Genomic DNA, 17,822 nt, shown 5'->3' with positions numbered 1-17,822 from the left:
TCCAGTTGCATAAGAGAACACTATTCCTGCAACAGACAACAAACCTCTGAAGATTAGTAAGTGATTATAAATGGAATATTCAAGTTTCGTGTTGCAGGACGTCTGCTGCAGATACTGGTTGATGGTAAACATAGTGACGAGGTCATTCATGATGTGTGTGGCGTCACTAGTAAGACGAACAGGATATAGATAGTCATGATAATGCTCTTGTGGCGTCATATGATCATTGTGGCGTCATATGATCATTGTAGCGTCACATGAACAATGTTGTATCACATGGTCATTGATCGTTGTGGCGTCACATGATCATTGATCATTTGTATGATGGAGGGGGACCCCTTCCTGAAGGACGACCGTTCTCAGAGTTCAGCTTCAGGACAACATCTCCACACGGGAGTCACCTGCTGCACGACCACCTTAACATCTTGAAAAAAAAAGCGCTGAGGACGAGTTATTGCAGGTTACCTCTGGATCATCCAGCTGTGGCAAGGGGCAGATCTGGGTCGTGCAGCTGTGGCGAGGGATGGCGAACCCTCAATCCTTGAATACGACCGTACGATCCTTGAGCACGATGGTAAGGACATTGGCTATAATGGCCTGGCCTTTGATCTGATCCTCAAGTGTCATGTCAAAAGCCACGACATCATAATTATGGGACGCACCATCGTCCTCAGAAGCTGTAGTTTCGTGCTCAGGGCCGTACTGATGTACCCAGTAGTCGTGCTCACGAGGCGGAACACGACAACATAACAGACACGGATGATGATTGCCATAATTACCAAGCACAAAGTGACTGTGGGAGGATGACTGGCTCAGCGCCCACCATTGAATGACACAGGTACCGTCTGGCTCACACACAACTAAACTGCTTGGAATATTACAGTTCCACATTACCTAACGAGTGGCCTTTACCACAGCGGTCCACCGGTACACAGATGTGGTAGATGCGGTCCACTGGTACACATCTGTGATAAGTGTGGTCCACCGGTACATAGCTGTGGTAAGACCGGTCCTTCGGTGCACAGCTGTGGTAGTAGAGGTACTCAGCTGTGGTAGGAGAGGTACACAGCTGTGGTAGTAGAGGTACTCAGCCGTGGTAGGAGAGGTACACAGCTGTGGTAGGAGAGGGACACAGCTGTGGTGGGAGAGGGACACAGCTGTGGTGGGAGAGATACACAGCTGTGGTGGGAGAGGTACACAGCTGTGGTAGGAGAGGAACATAGATGTGGTAGGATAGGGACACTGCTGTGGTAGGATAGGGACACAGCTGTGGTAAGAGAGGTACCCCAACATATTCAGTGCTTCTCCCCGGCTGCAGCCAGCCTGGGACTCTGAAATTATAAACGGCGTCATGGGTGGCTGTGGTCCTGACTGCAACTGAGTCAGTTACACAGCTGAGGGCAGGAGTCAGCCGGCAGCTGAGTCAGTCACACAGCTGAGGGCAGGAGTCAGCCGGCAGCTGGCTCCGGCATCACCCTGTAATTACCATAGCATAGATTATCATTCATTAATAAACTAGACCTTTACGATTGATTAATTCCACTGATCCAAAACTCTGTGCCATATGAGTATGATTATGAGTGATATCATCCACATAGTTCACCTCATCATCCTGGCATGATCCGTCAGCTGATACACCCTACGCTTACACTGGGTAAATGAAGCCATCTATTAGTATAATAAAGGTGTCTAATTAATTTTCGTAATTGTTTTACATAAAGGACACAAAATAGTAGAGATAAACTAACTTTTTCAGTTGATATTACTGACGCATAAGGTCATGCACACACACACACACACACACACACACACACACACACACACACACACACACACACACACACACACCGGGAGCTCTGCTAGTAAGATGACCATATTTCAAGGCATTACGCCAGGTCCTTGGCGAGGTCCGCCGCTCCTGAAGATCTTCCCTGGTCGTATGTGCTCCAAGCCAGGCGCTGCCTCGGGTAAGGTAGTCTGTCTTAAGTCATGAGGGTGACCTGTGATTTATCACCCTGGTATGACCTATGGCGTTGGGGGCCCATCCTAACCCCCCGAACTTGTCACTGAGGAGTTAATGACCTGGTCAAAGGGTTCGATTCCTTCCCGTTATTACTGAAGGAAGGGGAGGGAGCCTGGCAGGGAGGCATGGCATGGGAGCCTGGCATCTTTAACTGCCCTTAACTGGGTGCCTGAACCCCTTGACTATTGTGAAGGGTGCCTGAACCCCTTATTTGTTAAGAGCTGATGATCTAGGATTCTGATTGGCTGAGGGCTCATGATCTAGGGTTCTAATTAGCTGACGTTTTATTCCAGTACGTCGGCTGCACTAAAGTGTTGTCCTCTCGGCTCGTGCGATCTCATCACTACTCCAGGAAACCAAGAGAATCTGTGGATTTTGATTTCCTTGGAGTATGCGAGCGTCTGACAGAGGACGTAGAGAGAGAGAGAGAGAGAGAGAGAGAGAGAGAGAGAGAGAGAGAGAGAGAGAGAGAGAGAGAGAGAGAGAGGAAAAGAAAGAATATTGAGGGACATGATAGAGACACTTCTCCATGTAAAAAAAAAAAAAACTAAAGCATAAAATGTTCATCCAGGCTGATGGTGGGCAGGCTCCTGCCTGACCCGTGTGAGGCATTCTAGACGTAAGCTTTCACCTCTTTTGGCCTGGTCCAGGACCCGGCCTCCACTCGCCGCCCTCAGGGGAAGTGAGCAACCCCAGGTTGCTCCCTCGGGGCCCAGTTCCCTGGACATCCTCGCCAACGGTTGTTGATGTGGCCATCAGCTAAAGAGACCGACTTCCTCGAATGGCTACATTAAGGGTCATTAATCCGGCATTTAGCCTAAGGAGACCGACTTTTCCGGCCGAGTGCAGTCGAACTTTTAACAGGATCCATTAGGGCGCTACGCCTCGGTGTGGTGATAGCCTGCAGGTGACGTCCTCAGCAGCCGGCAAGCTCCTCAGCAGACCCGGCTGGCTGAGAGATCCCGGACCTTGCCTGCAGCAGGTCATATATAGATTGTACCGGTTCACTTCTTTGGATGAGAGATTTCACTCCTGCCTCAAGTAATTACTCTCACTGACGTCCTCTTACCGACGTCCTCTCTCTGACGTCCTCCGCCAGACGTTCTCTCACCGACGTCCTCTCTCTGATGTCCTCTCTGTGACGTACCTCTCACTCAAGCAGTAAACGACTTTGTTCGTCCTCGTCCACGGGTGCACAATGCTCTCTGGCACCGTCCCTCACAGGTGGTGGACATACATACTGTTCCTCCCTCAGCCAGCCGCCACTCCAGTCGTCACCAACGTTCTAAAGTTCCTTTCTTAAATAAATTTTTCAACATTCCCTAAATCACCACCAGAACCACCACAGCCACCCCCCACCCCCCAATCCTCACCCTCGACCCAGCCATCAATAAATACATTAAGGAAGACAAAAAATGATGAGAACATCAACCTGGCCATTAGGCTCAGCAGCTAGAAATGTCTCCCCATCTGATGGTCACATTTGTTATGCTGTGATTGGCCCAGGACGAAGCGAGCTTGACTGTCTCGGGACATGATGGGCCTGACTGTCTTGTGACATTGTGGGTTGACTGTCTTGGGACATGGTGGGTTCACTGTCTCGGGACATGGTGGGTTGACTGTCTTGGGACGTGGGACCTTATTGTCTCTGGATGTGATGGGTTTGACTGTCCCTGGATGTGATGGATGTGGGTAGCCCAAGACGTGTTTGCGTGACTGTCCCGTCACCTAGTGGGTGCGAGTGTCCTGGGACTTTGGACGAGACTGTCCCGGGAAGTGGAGGACGGGATTTTCCTGTGCGCCATCTGTGCTACCACTGACGTGAATCATTTGTGTCATATTTGTGAAAATTGTTATCCGCCACTTGGCCTCACCTGGGGCACACCACCTGGCCTCACCTGGGGCACACCACCTGGCCTCACTTGGGGCACACCACCTGGCCTCACCTGGGGCACACCACCTGGCCTCACCTGGGGCACACCACCTGGCCTCAACTGGGGCACACCACCTGGCCTCACCTGGGACACACCAGGTGACCTCACCTGGAGTACAGCACCTGGCCTCTCCTGAAGTATACCAGCTGGCCTTACCTGGAGATGCACCAGTTACGCTTACACCTACTAGGGAGACACAGCTGGTGTACACCCCGGGGGAGGTCCTGACGCCTCAGGTCACCAGGCTCAAGAAAATCAATACCCAGGGGAGCCTGATGGTGTTGGGGTAGTGGGGGGTCCACTCTATCTCCTACCCAGGGTTAAGGGGGCGGGGGTGTAGGGTCGACAGGTGAGCCAGCTGTCTTACTTAGGTTCGGCTAGGTGACACCATGGTTAGGGAGAGTCTACCAGGTGGGGAGGTTTATCGACTGTGGAAAAAAATAGAACAGAGGCTAACCCTACCAGGCCAGCCAACTGGCCATGACTGATTCTGAATAGACAGGTAGACAGGCAGATCGACAGATCCATACATAGGTCGTGCAGTTAGGTTGACAGGGGCATACATAGGTCGAGCAGGCAGGTCGGCAGGTATACAGTAAGATAGGGAACGAACTTTTGTTACTCATGACTCTAAACGAGTCATGAATAGACCGGGACCCTACCCTATCTACTGCTGGTGGACCGAAGAGATAGATGGAGAGTGCCACTATCTGCTGGTTGGCTCAGTATATCCCACACACCACACTCACCAACGGCCTACATCTCCTCTCAACTCGCACCCAGCTGGCTGTCCAACAGCCAGGCGGTCGTGCAACAGCCAATGACCACAACATCAGACACTAACTGTAATCTAATGAAAAAACTTGGTTAACTTTGATAATCAATTTGTCTACTGGTAGCGGGCCGATCCTTCACCTTCCTACAGCGCTTAGGCAATGCAAGAAAAATGAACCTAAGGTACTGCGACAGTAAGGTCCAGTTTGCCCCAACATTCTCTCTGCAAGTTGACCCTCAGTAGGCTTGTATGGGCAAATTGGTCACCGATGGCGTCTTACACCCACCACGGGAGGAGACCAATATATCTGGTGTATCAGCCTTGGGTAACAGCCTGGAAAGGAAGCCAATGTACGCCTTGTGTTGACGGACTTGTTACCTCAGGTTGCTGCCCCTGGTACCAGGCACCGGGGCCTGGTACGGCAGCACTAAGATGATCGTAGAGAAAATCAATTTGATATTGAAAGTCAGTGTTACTCCTGCAGCACCAAGTGCATTGCAACCTTGACACTCTGTTAGTTGGCGTATAGGATCAGGTGAAGCAGGAAGCATGTGGAAGGAAATGTCAGTCGGTAATGAAGGGCAAAAATGGGTATGTTTCGAAGGTGTGTTAGTCCTGACAGTGTTGTCTTGCTTTTCGCATAAAATAAGGAGACTAGGGTAGATGTGGTGGATATGATCGTCCGAGAACGTCAAGAAGGTTGATCTCGATGAGCCTAGCTGGAGTGAGAGCGCTGAACACATTTCTTGTTATAGTAACCAGCAGGTCACGCCTGGGTCATGGCTAGTTTTACTGACTAGTGGTATCATATATACTGAAAAACTGTGGACGAAGAACTCATCTGAGTTCCTCAGGTGTTTCTCCTTGGATTCATGAAGGTGGAAAGATTATAGGAAGAAGGAAAGAGAAAAGAAAGTTCCACAGCTTCGTTATACGAAGAAAGATGATATTGGAGATCAGGAAAGGATGAGTGCCTACAAAGGCATCTTATCTTATCTTATCGTAGACTGATCGAGAGGATGTATGTGTTAGAAGTGGAGGGAACGAGGAGGACCAGACAGAAGGGGTGATCGAAGGAAGGAATGGAAGAGGCTGTTAGGTGTCATCTGGACATACGTACATCATTACCATGTACCATTTCCTCACATCTGCTTCCATGTCAAGTTAATCAGAAAACATTGCCATAGTCACACGCTCTCTCATCCTGTTAACCAGTTAGTGTAATACAACGAAAATCTAATCTTACAGCAAAAATATTTCACCATAATGTATTTAATGAATATACATTTAGTAATCACACTGAAGTCCCCTATGTTAAGCAAGCGTGAGATTAGCGTCTGTCTTGGTAATTAGCGGCATGGAGGCCGTACTAATCCCTTGGACTAGTAATTAACTCCTGGGGGAAGGCAAGACCTCTCCTATCCCTGGACTAGGAGACCGACCCTCTGGTAACTGGTTGGTCCCATTCTGGCCGTGAGTGACTAGTTGGTCCTATACTGACCGTGAGTGACTGCTCGGTCTGGAGATGACTGTTGTGCATACTATCCCACTGTGTGTAATGTTCCAACTTCGCCACACACAACACCTCTGGAATCGAGACTCACTAATTGTGGGAGGGTGCCCTGAGTGGACGGTCAAGGAAGTGATCTGGATTATAGGAAAGAAGATCAGCGTTTGATGAGGCGCTATCTGTGGCAGGAGAGGAGGGAGTTGGTCTGCGTGAGGGAAAGAGAGTGGCCGCCCTAGTAAGGGAGGTTGACGGCTAGCTGGGGTAGGAAGCCAGCTGAGAACTGGTGCAGGTATGACTGCTGTTGGCACCAGCTGTGATTCCCAGCAGTTTATGATGGTAACCGAGAACATATTTTCTGTTAGAAATCCAGACCAATATATCAGTGCAGCTTCCTGTTCATTAGACTGTTGCTACCGCCGCCGTGCATCATCAACAGACTGGTGCAACCCACGCTCTGACTCAGCCATCTGTATGGTAGACAGTCATTCATAAAGGATACATGTTTATCATGTAAATAACAGAGTGACACTTTATAAAGAGGAATAATGAAAATGTAAAATTATTTGTCAGAAACATTATTCCTGGCGTTTGGTTCAGTTGACGGGTTCTGTTGACCAGTTTACCTAATCGACTCCCACGGCTGGCGGTCACAGACGGACTGTTTAACAACGGGGTGGGAACAGACCTCATCACTGTTGACCAGAGATTCTCTGTTGGTCAGGTCCTTCCCGCGGGTCATATTGGGTCGGGGACACAGTTCTGCCTCACCCCAACCCTGGGAAGTGGTGGGGAGTTAGGTTGGTGATGGCAGAGGTGGTGGGGTGCGTGATGTGCGAAGCGATGGTAGGGTGCGTGATGTGGGAGGCGGTGGTAGGAACTGTACTCTATGAAAGTCTGTTTAACGTTTATTACAAAGACAATGCAAGATCCTCAGACTATCAACAGTTTGGAAAGAGGAAAACTTCCTTTATTACCCACTGCTTCATTAACTTCCCAGACTTTACCTATATCAACCTACACACACACACACACACACACACACACACACACACACACACACACACACACACACACACACACACCTCACTCTCACAATGTATGATTCCTTATAGAAGACATTCCAGGTTCTGAATACATCCACACATCACAGTCGGGTCTCCTGGGAATAATTTTCCCGCTGACGCTGCGATGCCGAAATTATTGAGACTTAAGACAGATTTCCATCCTTAGTGACGGAAGGGGCAGGCAATACCACTGTATTCCCCCAGTATATCTGACTTATACAACAGCGATGCATGTATTATGACCATTATGATGCATATATATATATATATATATATATATATATATATATATATATATATATATATATATATATATATATATATATATATATATATATATATATATATCTTTCTTTTCTTTCTTTCAAACTATTCGACATTTCCCGCGTTAGCGAGTTAGCGTTAAGAACAGAGGACTGGGCCTTTGAGGGAATATCCTCACCTGGCCCCCTTCTCTGTTCCTTCTTTTGGAAAATTATAAAAAAGAGAGGGGAAGATTTCCAGCCCCCCGCTCCCTCCCCTTTTAGTCGCCTTCTACGACACGCAGGGAATACGTGGGAAGTATTCTTTCTCCCCTATCCCCAGGGATAATATATATATATATATATATATATATATATATATATATATATATATATATATATATATATATATATATAATTCTATTTCCCTGTTCCCCGCGTATCGAGGTAGCGCGAGGAACAACTGATAGACGGCCTCATTTGCTGGTATCCACCTTCAAGGTGTCACTATATGTTGTACGTGACAACATTGTTGTGGTACATTATACCATAATGCACAGTAGCCCACCTATGCACAGCCACACCCCTAAGACCTTTCCGTGGATTCCAGTCACCACTTTCTTTGCTCTGGTTCCGCTTGTCGACAGCACGTCGCCCCCTGTATACCTCTTCAATTCTCTCTGTCTCATGCACACCTCCCTCACCCTACGACGTGTTCAGGTCTCGATAAGTCGAAGCGTATTTCACTCGCTGTATTTGGCAACTCGGACGTAGTAAACAACTGTAGTATGTTGAGGCAGTATGGAATCCCGGCTGTTTGGGCTTAACCACGAGTTGAAAGTTACCTTCGGCGAGGCTGTGACAGCGGCTGACGAGAAGCGCCACAGTCTCCCCCAGCAAGTTCTTAAAAAGTCTGTCGTTGCTCTGCTTCTGAATGTAGCGTTCTCTCCCTCGATACTGCACATCCCCATACAGGGTCCATGGGTCATGATAATGACAATAATAATAATGATGATGATAATGATAGTAATGATAATAATGATTATAATAATAATAATGATAATAATAACAGTGATAATGATAATAATGATAATAATAACAATAATGATAATAATAATGATAATAATAATAATAATAATAATAATAGTAATAATGATAATAATAATAATAATAATAATAATAATAATAATAATAATAATAATAATAATAATGATAATAATAATAATGATAATGATAATAGTAATGCTGAAAATGATAATAATGATAATAATAATGATGATAATAATGATATATAAAATTCCAATGTTTATTGTATATGCAAAATCAAGTAACCATCTTGGTAAGGCTTTTTCCTTAGTAGAATGTAAGTTTGTGTTGTACATCTCACAGCTTAGCTGGGGAGGAGCAACACACTTTAATATTGTGTGTGATGGAAGAGCAGGAGGGGGTCTGTACTGTAGAGCAATATTGGAATTATCTTATACGAGCAAGATATGAGGTACTGTTATAATGGAGGTGTGTCTGTGTGTGTGTGTGTGTGTGTGTGTGTGTGTGTGTGTCTGTGTGTTTGTTTGTTTGACTACATTTGTGTATCTGTACACACACAGCCTCTCTCTCTCTCTCTCTCTCTCTCTCTCTCTCTCTCTCTCTCTCTCTCTCTCTCTCTCTCTCTCTCTCTCTCTCTCTCTCTCTCTCTCTCTCTCCTCTCTCTCTCTCTCTCTCTCTCTCTCTCTCTCTCTCTCTCTGCCTCTTATGATGATTTATATCCCAATCTTTTGTTTGTTTTCTTCTGTCATCTGAGAGCCGGGACCGGTGCTCCCCTGGCCTCGCTCCTGGACACCAGCCGCTTGGTCTTGCCTTACAGGGATCGAAGGGAAAGGTTGGTGCTCACGCGGTGAGAGAGAGAGAGAGAGAGAGAGAGAGAGAGAGAGAGAGAGAGAGAGAGAGAGAGAGAGAGAGAGAGGCTCTCACCAGCTCTATGTCATCACTGGAGCAGTTTCCAAGATCTCTCACCAAGACACTGTGTCTCCCCAGCCGGGTACGTGGTGCTGGTGCAAGAGGCCGCCAGTCACGTACCAATGGTGCTGACACCGACCTGGTCCCGGCCTGGTCCCTCGTCACCTGGCAAAAAGTTTCCGATTTTTTCTAGTAATGTATCTCATGCAGGACCCCCCCCCATACACACATCGGCCCCTCCACTCCCGACATCCTGAGTTGAATTTAGGAGGACTTGGTGAAGAAATGAAGGCATCTTCACACGGCCATGATATATATATATATATATATATATATATATATATATATATATATATATATATATATATATATTTTTATAATTTGTCGCTGTCTCCCGCGTTTGCGAGGTATATATATATATATATATATATATATATATATATATATATATATATATATATGGTTAGGTCTTTCGTCTGTTTCTTGGCGCTGCGTCGTTAACGCGGGAAACGGCGATCTAGTATTGATTTGATAATGATAGTGATAATAACAATGACATAGTTTGGTTGCGTATCTGATGTGGTCGTCACTGGCTCGCTCGTGAGGGTTATTTAGTTCAAATGTGGCGCGTCATGTAATTACTCCAATAATGACCTTAATAATATGAAATAACATCCACTAATTACTACCTGTCTATAAGTTGGAACGGACATAATGAGGTCATTAAGCAATCTATTTCCTTGATTGAAAATTAACTTTATTATTGATACAATACAACCCTTGAGCTGCCTCGCTCTGTACACAAGTCCTTCATGATCACACCAGTGATGCTCGTGAAGACATTATCTCCTTCATGTGGTTCAGGATAATTAGCGTTTATGTCATTAACGTAAAGAGAAAAACGGAAAATATTAATGTATTTCTAACCCATGAATTAAACTGTCCAAAGTGTTCATAATTCAAATATCAATTTCCTACAGTTCAATGTGACTCCTTCTCCCAGGCGTGACATGACCTGGTCCCGGACGGACATGAGCTGACTTGACCTTGGTCAGGCTCTGCAGGTCACATCTCATGGCATATTCATTTACGGGTTAAACCAAGTATAAGACGTGAGGCAGAATAACCTGACCTACGGGTCAGCTGGGACGGTCGTGTGGGACTTCCTGTGTACTGACACTGTGAACAAGGCCGTCGTCAGCCTGACTGCTGACACAGTCAGTCAGCCAGTCAGTCAGTCAGGGAAGTGACTGACCGCTCAGATTACAATCAATGGACGGCTGTCACCCTCGTTCATACAGTCAGCATGTGAAGACGTGCCAGATCCACCGTCTCCCGCGCACTACCCTCAACCCTCAGGTGGTGGAGTGCTTGCGGTGGGTGACTCTCTTTGTGTACGTCGTGGTGGACCTCAGACAGCACCACCAATCACCATCCACCAAAACTCAGGACCAAAACCGAAATATATCCGACCGGCAGCAAGACCCAGCCAGCCTGCCTGCCTCACTCCCCAGAGAAATTAGCAGTATGAATATATAATAAACACGAGACACAAAAAATGTGGAAAGTTGAAACATTCAGTTAAAATCTCTGCTGGATTATACAAAAAAGGGTAAATGAAAGGATTTCTCCATACGTTGTTACCAGTTGCTCTCGTGAAACTTGTATCTTTTAGAGTTTTTCCATACAAAATATCGGTCAATTGTTGATTCATTTATCTTTATGTTCCCTGAGTATTGTAGTGTTTCTTATGTTATGCTTTGGTGTTTTGTTTTGTATAAATGGTTACTATTCATAAGTTACGGAGAGAGTTGTACACTTGTGTTGCCCTGTCTCTTAGCCTTGCGTATGTGTGCAATGTCTTTACGTCTGTGTATGTATATATACACTTACATACACCCTGGCCTATGCCAGGTACCCATTTTATCGACCAGCATCAGAGGAGGCTGAACTATTGGCTGGACTGCGACCAGGATCCGATCCTATGAGGGTGTGATCCCAGACGGCTCGTGTGTGCATAACGGCCAGTCAAGCTAACCACTACACCACTGAGGGCCGCCTCTGTGTTACAGTAACTAGTCAAAAAATATTTTCAACTTCTTTTGCGAGATTGTGACATAGGCTTATGACAAGTACACACACACACACACACACACACACACACACACACACACATATGATTATTTACACTGGGGCCTATATAGGTTAAGAAACTGGGCGACATGAGTGTAAGACTCTCCCCGTAACACACATATGGTAATCATATCACACACACACAGGAGAACAGACCTAGTACGTAAGTACGTACGTACATGTGTACAAAGTTAAGAGAGGATCATCATGAAGGTAAATCTCTTTAGTCGTAATACATGATAGTAATAGTATTAATCACACATCTGGGGTGGCTCTTCCTTGACCTCTTTATTAACCAACGTGGAATCAAATTCCGTCTCATTGTTGGTCGTGGCATCAGCTCCCTCAACCATCCGGTTCAGTAGGCTGTCGTGTTGCTGATCTCGACTTGATTACGAACAACATTACGTTTTAGGGAATGTTAAGGGATGACCCATCCAGGCTGCATAATGCTAGAAAAATTGGGGGAAAGAACGGCACAGTCCAGTTGATAATTCATAAATCTAAAAAAAAGAAAATAATAAAGCTGAACATATTTTCCATGATAACTGTGAGGGAAGTCAGGATGGTGCAGGAGGCGGCAAAATATAAGGTTCTCAGAGAAGATAGATTTCTGATAATCGAGGATTTGAATGATAAAGATGAACATTAAGGACATTATGTTCTCTTGGTCATTGAGTCACGAGTTCTTAGATCACATACAGAAAAATGTTCTCCACCAGCGTGTCACTACACTTACTAGAATCAGAATTTTTCACTTCCTTCAAAAGTCGTAAATACTTTCCTTTGTCTTTTCTTTATCCGTTTTATAATTCTTTGTATGTTTCAGTTAAGGCTCGGCCTTGATGTGGACTCTTCTCCATGACTGGAGCCTTCAACGTAAAAAAATAATTTTTTCATTTCATTTTCTAAATATGAGGAAATTACAATTGAAAATATACGTAATACACCAGTTGAAATAGAGGCTATGTGGTGACTGAGTTCCCTATGTTGTTATGAAGGATATCAACAATATCCGAGGGGAAACTAGTGTGAATAAAGAGATTTAATTATGGAATCCTGGGAGGAGCGGTTGAAGAGGAAGATTCTATAACGTCGTCTGCTTGCCATCTGGTGGCTGCAGCCATGACTAACGCTCTCCTAGGACTGCTCAGCCCAAGAGAAAAAAGCTAAAATATTCATGGAATCTGAAACCAGGGATGATTCATATCATTTCGTGACATCAGAATTATGTTATGAATTTGGCCGTTTAAGGTTTTGAAACCAAAGAAATACAGTACGAAATTATGTAGTTTTGATGCTCGAGAGAGTCGACAATATCATAATTACTGAACATGATAATATACAGTGCCGGGCAATGATGCTGTACACGGTTTCAATCTTCTCTTCCGTCGTGTTGTAAATGTAAAGCGAATAGCCTGATTCGCACTTCGCTATCGTTACGTAATACAATACACACACAGTTCATTACATAATACACCACACACACACAGTTCATTACATAATACACCAAACACACACAGTTCATTACATAATACACCACACACACAGTTCATTACATAATACACCACACACACAGTTCATTACATAATACACCACACACACACTTCATTACATAATACAACACAAACTCTGTTTTCTGTATAAGTTCGTTGCTCTCCTAATTTGGGGTCTTATTTTCATTAAGGTCTTTAAAAAAGTTGAAAAAAGATAAAGTAAGGGTACCTAGGAACATCACCCCCCCCCCCTCCTTTCAAAGAGGGGTGGAGGTGGGGGAGTTGCTTCATAGGGAACGTGGCTGGATGTGGACGCCTGAGGTCAGGTCACACCTGGACCCTCCAGACCTTGTCACATGTGCCAGGGTGACCCGCCTGGAGCGGTCAAGTTAACAACCTCTTACAGGGCGAGGCAGGGAGAGTCGGGGAGAGGGAAGGAGAGAGTTAGAGATGAAGAATCACACAGAGAGGAGAGAGAAAATAATATGAAAACGGAAAGAGGAAGAGTTGCTCCGTCTACCACCACGACGACCTCAGTCCCGTCCCGTCTGTAGCTGGGACGGTCCCGGCAACCACTGGGACGGCCCCAGCCCCGTCCCGTCCACCATGTGGACGGGTTCCTGGAGCTGTCTACCGTCTGTTAAAGTTCACGTTTCTCCTGCCACCCCCCGTCATGACTCTCTACCGTCAGTTAAGGTTCCCGTTGTTCCCCGTCACTGCTGTCTACCGGATGTTGGCCGTTGACAAAGTTTTCCTTCCAGTTGTTCAGGAAACACCACTTGTGGTTGAGGTGGTGGTGGACACCATTATATCTCAGTCAATTTTTTCGTAGACGTGAGATAAGAACGAGGCGGACGGTACCAGCCGGTCGTGCCACAAGAGAACTAGAGAGACGACGACATGATGCCGAGCTGGTGCACGACACTGGTGACACGACCCCTGACCACAACAGTGGTGACACTACAGTGGGACCATATGCTATGATAGCGTGTCCTTTGACCTGGGCCTGACCCTGATGGGTTCCCCCAGCAGATACATATGATGGTTCCTGGTGCCACGAAGGATCTCATCCGTCTAGTCGTCCTCAGTCAACATGGATGGTTACCTTCTCCGGCACAAACCTCTGTGTGACGTAATCAGTCAGGAAGGTGACTAACCCCCACCCCATCGTCCGGCAAAACAGATCATTCCATTGCTTCGTTTGACATAATTGTTAAACCACATTTCAGCCTGACCTGGAATTGGCTAGAATTGCTTTGCATTTGCTAAAGCCATTCACTACGAAGACCGTTGTGAATAACAATATTCTGCAAAGTCTGTCGTTGAAAAAACTATCCTTGTATATGATGTGTGGTGTACGGTACCAGTACCACACTAGTCCCTTGTTCAGCCACAATGACTCCAAGTGAAAGGTTATATTTAACAAGTAGAACTTCTTTGTTCAGTTTTCAGAAGAGAATAATTTCTTTTCTTATGAGACTCCTTTTTTTTTTCTCAGAAACCTTCGTCATTATGGAGGGAAAGCCTCCATCAAGTTATTACCAATTTTTCAGAACTTCTGTTTTGTTTAGTATCTGACCAGAGTTGTGGTTCATCATGCTGGGTTGGGATCTTGGCTTACAAGAATTATGTTTAAGTGGATCTTTCGTGTTACTAAACCTTTTAAATAATCAGTCGTGCGTATGAATTTCTTAAGTGCTTGCAACCTGTCCTTCCTACGTACCACTTTATATGATATCATGATGATATTGAATGTGATAAAAGTCTTCACCCATCTACCTTACAACCATATATTTTCTTTCTTTCTTCGAATTGCGATTTTTTCTTCATCACCTTCCACCAGATGGCGTCTGTCATGTGGAGAAAAAACTGAGAATCCATACGTATTTCCTTAATTTTGGAAAAGTTTACGTGTCAGTTATTTCCAGCCTGGCCAACCTGGGTGTGGCCTTAGACCGGCCAACCTGGGTGTGGCCTCAGACTGGCCACCGCTGTCATGGCCCTCGTATGCTTCTAGCCCTGGTATGGCTGGTCAGTGGCCAACTCACTAAGACCTCACGAGCAAGTCAGGCTCACTCGCAGCTCACCAAGTGTGCACCAACTTGTTAAGTCCTCCAGCTTGACACGTGTCTGTAGGTAAAGTTTCAGGAGACGCGGCAACACACACACACACACACACACACACACACACACACACACACACACACAGAGGAATATGTAAATTGTTGAGTCTTTTCCCGCCTAATTTCCCGCGGGTGTTGCTAATTCTAACTTGACTCAGAAGCAAAAATTTTCGAGATAACTAAATTCTTGTCCCGGCTGAGTGAGCCAGTGTCAGAAGGGCCTCCGGGAGTTGAGGCTCTTCATCTTACTCTTAATAACAATCTTCATAATGTCTTCTTTCATCTTTCTTTTCTAGTTCTTCTTTCACTTCTGACTCTCACTGATTTCTTCTTTAATTTCTTTATCTTCATTCACCATCCTTCACCTTGGCCTGAGATGCATAGGACTCTGAGTTCCTGAAGGAGTCGGTCCCCTCAGTGACTAGCTGTAGTCAGGACAGATGAAGGTCCATAGTATAACAACAACAACAACAACCACAACACATCCCAGTGGTCAAGCTGAGGATGTATCATCACCCCACGTTGGAGTTCCGCTCATAACCACAGTCTTTACCTCTCCTGAAACAGTTAACTTTCATGATTCTGTTACTTTCATTATTTTTATCATTATGTTAGTTTTATGGCTTTACATATTGGAGAATCAAACGAAGCTAATTAATCATGGTGACACGTAGAAGCTCTAGGCTACCGGACCGTTGAACACACAAAAGTTAAAATACTTTTAAATGATAAATGCCACTCCTCTATTTCTATGTCATTATAGTTTGAATCATTTTTCTTTCATGGAGAACAGAGGGGACGGAAATTCAAGAAAATTAGTAGAATAAAGAATTTACATATTTGGTAATAGTGAAGACGCGAAAATATGAAACAGAAATGATTTGGCAACGTGTCAACCATGAAGGTATGATCAGTATTGTAACTATGTGACGACGGCTAGGTCGTGATGACCCCTTACTGGATGTGACCTCGGTCACTCTCGCCGGTAATTGACCTGTTGTGGACTTATCCAACTCTGCTGACACATAACTGGGATATAATGTACAGAGGAACACACACACACACTCTCTCTCTCTCTCTCTCTCTCTCTCTCTCTCTCTCTCTCTCTCTCTCTCTCTCTCTCTCTCTCTCTCGTACCTCAAGTAAGCGACCGAGGTGTCCGGGCAGGTCGCTAGGAGAACATCATCCAACACTCCCTGGTTACGACACCCACTGGACTGGCTGCGGGCGGGAGTCTGCTGTTTACATCCGTGAAGTGACGGTTGCTGCTGAGGCCTGTCTCATACACAGTGGTCAGGGGACAACTGGTTGCGGGACGCACACCCGTGTCCAGGGACACGCTTGAAGTCCTGAACACGCTTAAGTCCCGAGACATGTTTGAAGTCCCGGTACACTCCTGACCGAAGCTGTGCTGAACCCTTCCCTTCCTGTCTGTCGAGACAGAGGGCCTGTACAGCTTCACCCAGGCCTGTGGTGCGACCCTTGCTCTCGACGGAACACACACACACACCCACACACACACACACACACACACACACATATATATATATATATATATATATATATATATATATATATATATATATATATGTGTGTGTGTGTGTGTGTGTGTGTGTGTGTGGCATGAAAAGCGTGGGAGGTAGGCAGATTAGAAAGGGTAGTGAATGGTGGAATGAAGAAGTAAGATTATTAGTGAAAGAGAAGAGAGAGGCATTTGGGCGATTTTTGCAGGGAAATAATGCAAATGAGTGGGAGATGTATAAAAGAAAAAGGCAGGAGGTCAAGAGAAAGGTGCAAGAGGTGAAAAAGAGGGCAAATGAGAGTTGGGATGAGAGAGTATCATTAAATTTTAGGGAGAATAAAAAGATGTTTTGGAAGGAGGTAAATAAAGTGCGTAAGACAAGGAAACAAATGGGTACTTCAGTGAAGGGGGCTAATGAGGAGGGGATAACAAGTAGTGGTGATGTGAGAAGGAGATGGAGTGAGTATTTTGAAGGTTTGTTGAATGTGTTTGATGATAGAGTGGCAGATATAGGGTGTTTTGGTCGAGGTGGTGTGCAAAGTGAGAGGGTTAGGGAAAATGATTTGGTAAACAGAGAAGAGGTAGGAAAAACTTTGCGGAAGATGAAAGCCGGCAAGACAGCAGGTTTGGATGGTATTGCAGTGGAATGTATTAAAAAAGGGGGTGACTGTATTGTTGAGTGGTTGGTAAGGTTATTTGATGTATGTATGACCCATGTTGAGGTGCCTGAGGATTGGCGGAATGCTTGCATAGTGCCATTGTACAAAGGCAAAGGGGACAAAGGTGAGTGCTCAAATTACAGAGGTATAAGTTTGTTGAGTATTCCTGAGAAATTATATGGGAGGGTACTGATCGAGAGGGTGAAGGCATGTACAGATCATCAGACTGGGGAAGAGCATTGTGGTTTCAGAAGTGGTAGAGGATTAGTGGATCAGGTGTTTGCTTTGAAGATTGTATGTGAGAAATACTTAGAAACGCAAATGGATTTGTATGCAACATTTATGGATCTGGAGAAGGCATATGATAGAGTTGATATAGATGCTC

At 45.3% G+C, this 17,822-nt stretch overlaps 1 long non-coding RNA gene across 1 annotated transcript in view; it reads left to right on the top strand.

Annotated features, from left to right (window-relative positions):
* Positions 1 to 11,196, top strand: part of LOC139747437 (uncharacterized) — a 57,117-nt gene extending 45,921 nt beyond the window's left edge. Inside the window, exon 3 of the long non-coding RNA XR_011712391.1 lies at positions 10,508 to 11,196. This is a non-coding gene — a long non-coding RNA (uncharacterized lncRNA). The remainder of the gene's footprint in view (positions 1 to 10,507) is intronic.
* The last annotated feature ends 6,626 nt before the right edge of the window (positions 11,197 to 17,822 follow it).

This window comes from Panulirus ornatus, chromosome 68 (assembly GCF_036320965.1).
Source record: "Panulirus ornatus isolate Po-2019 chromosome 68, ASM3632096v1, whole genome shotgun sequence".
NCBI lineage: Eukaryota > Metazoa > Arthropoda > Malacostraca > Decapoda > Palinuridae > Panulirus > Panulirus ornatus.
Note: the sequence above shows the minus strand (reverse complement) of the source record. Positions and strands in the feature narration are given on the sequence as shown.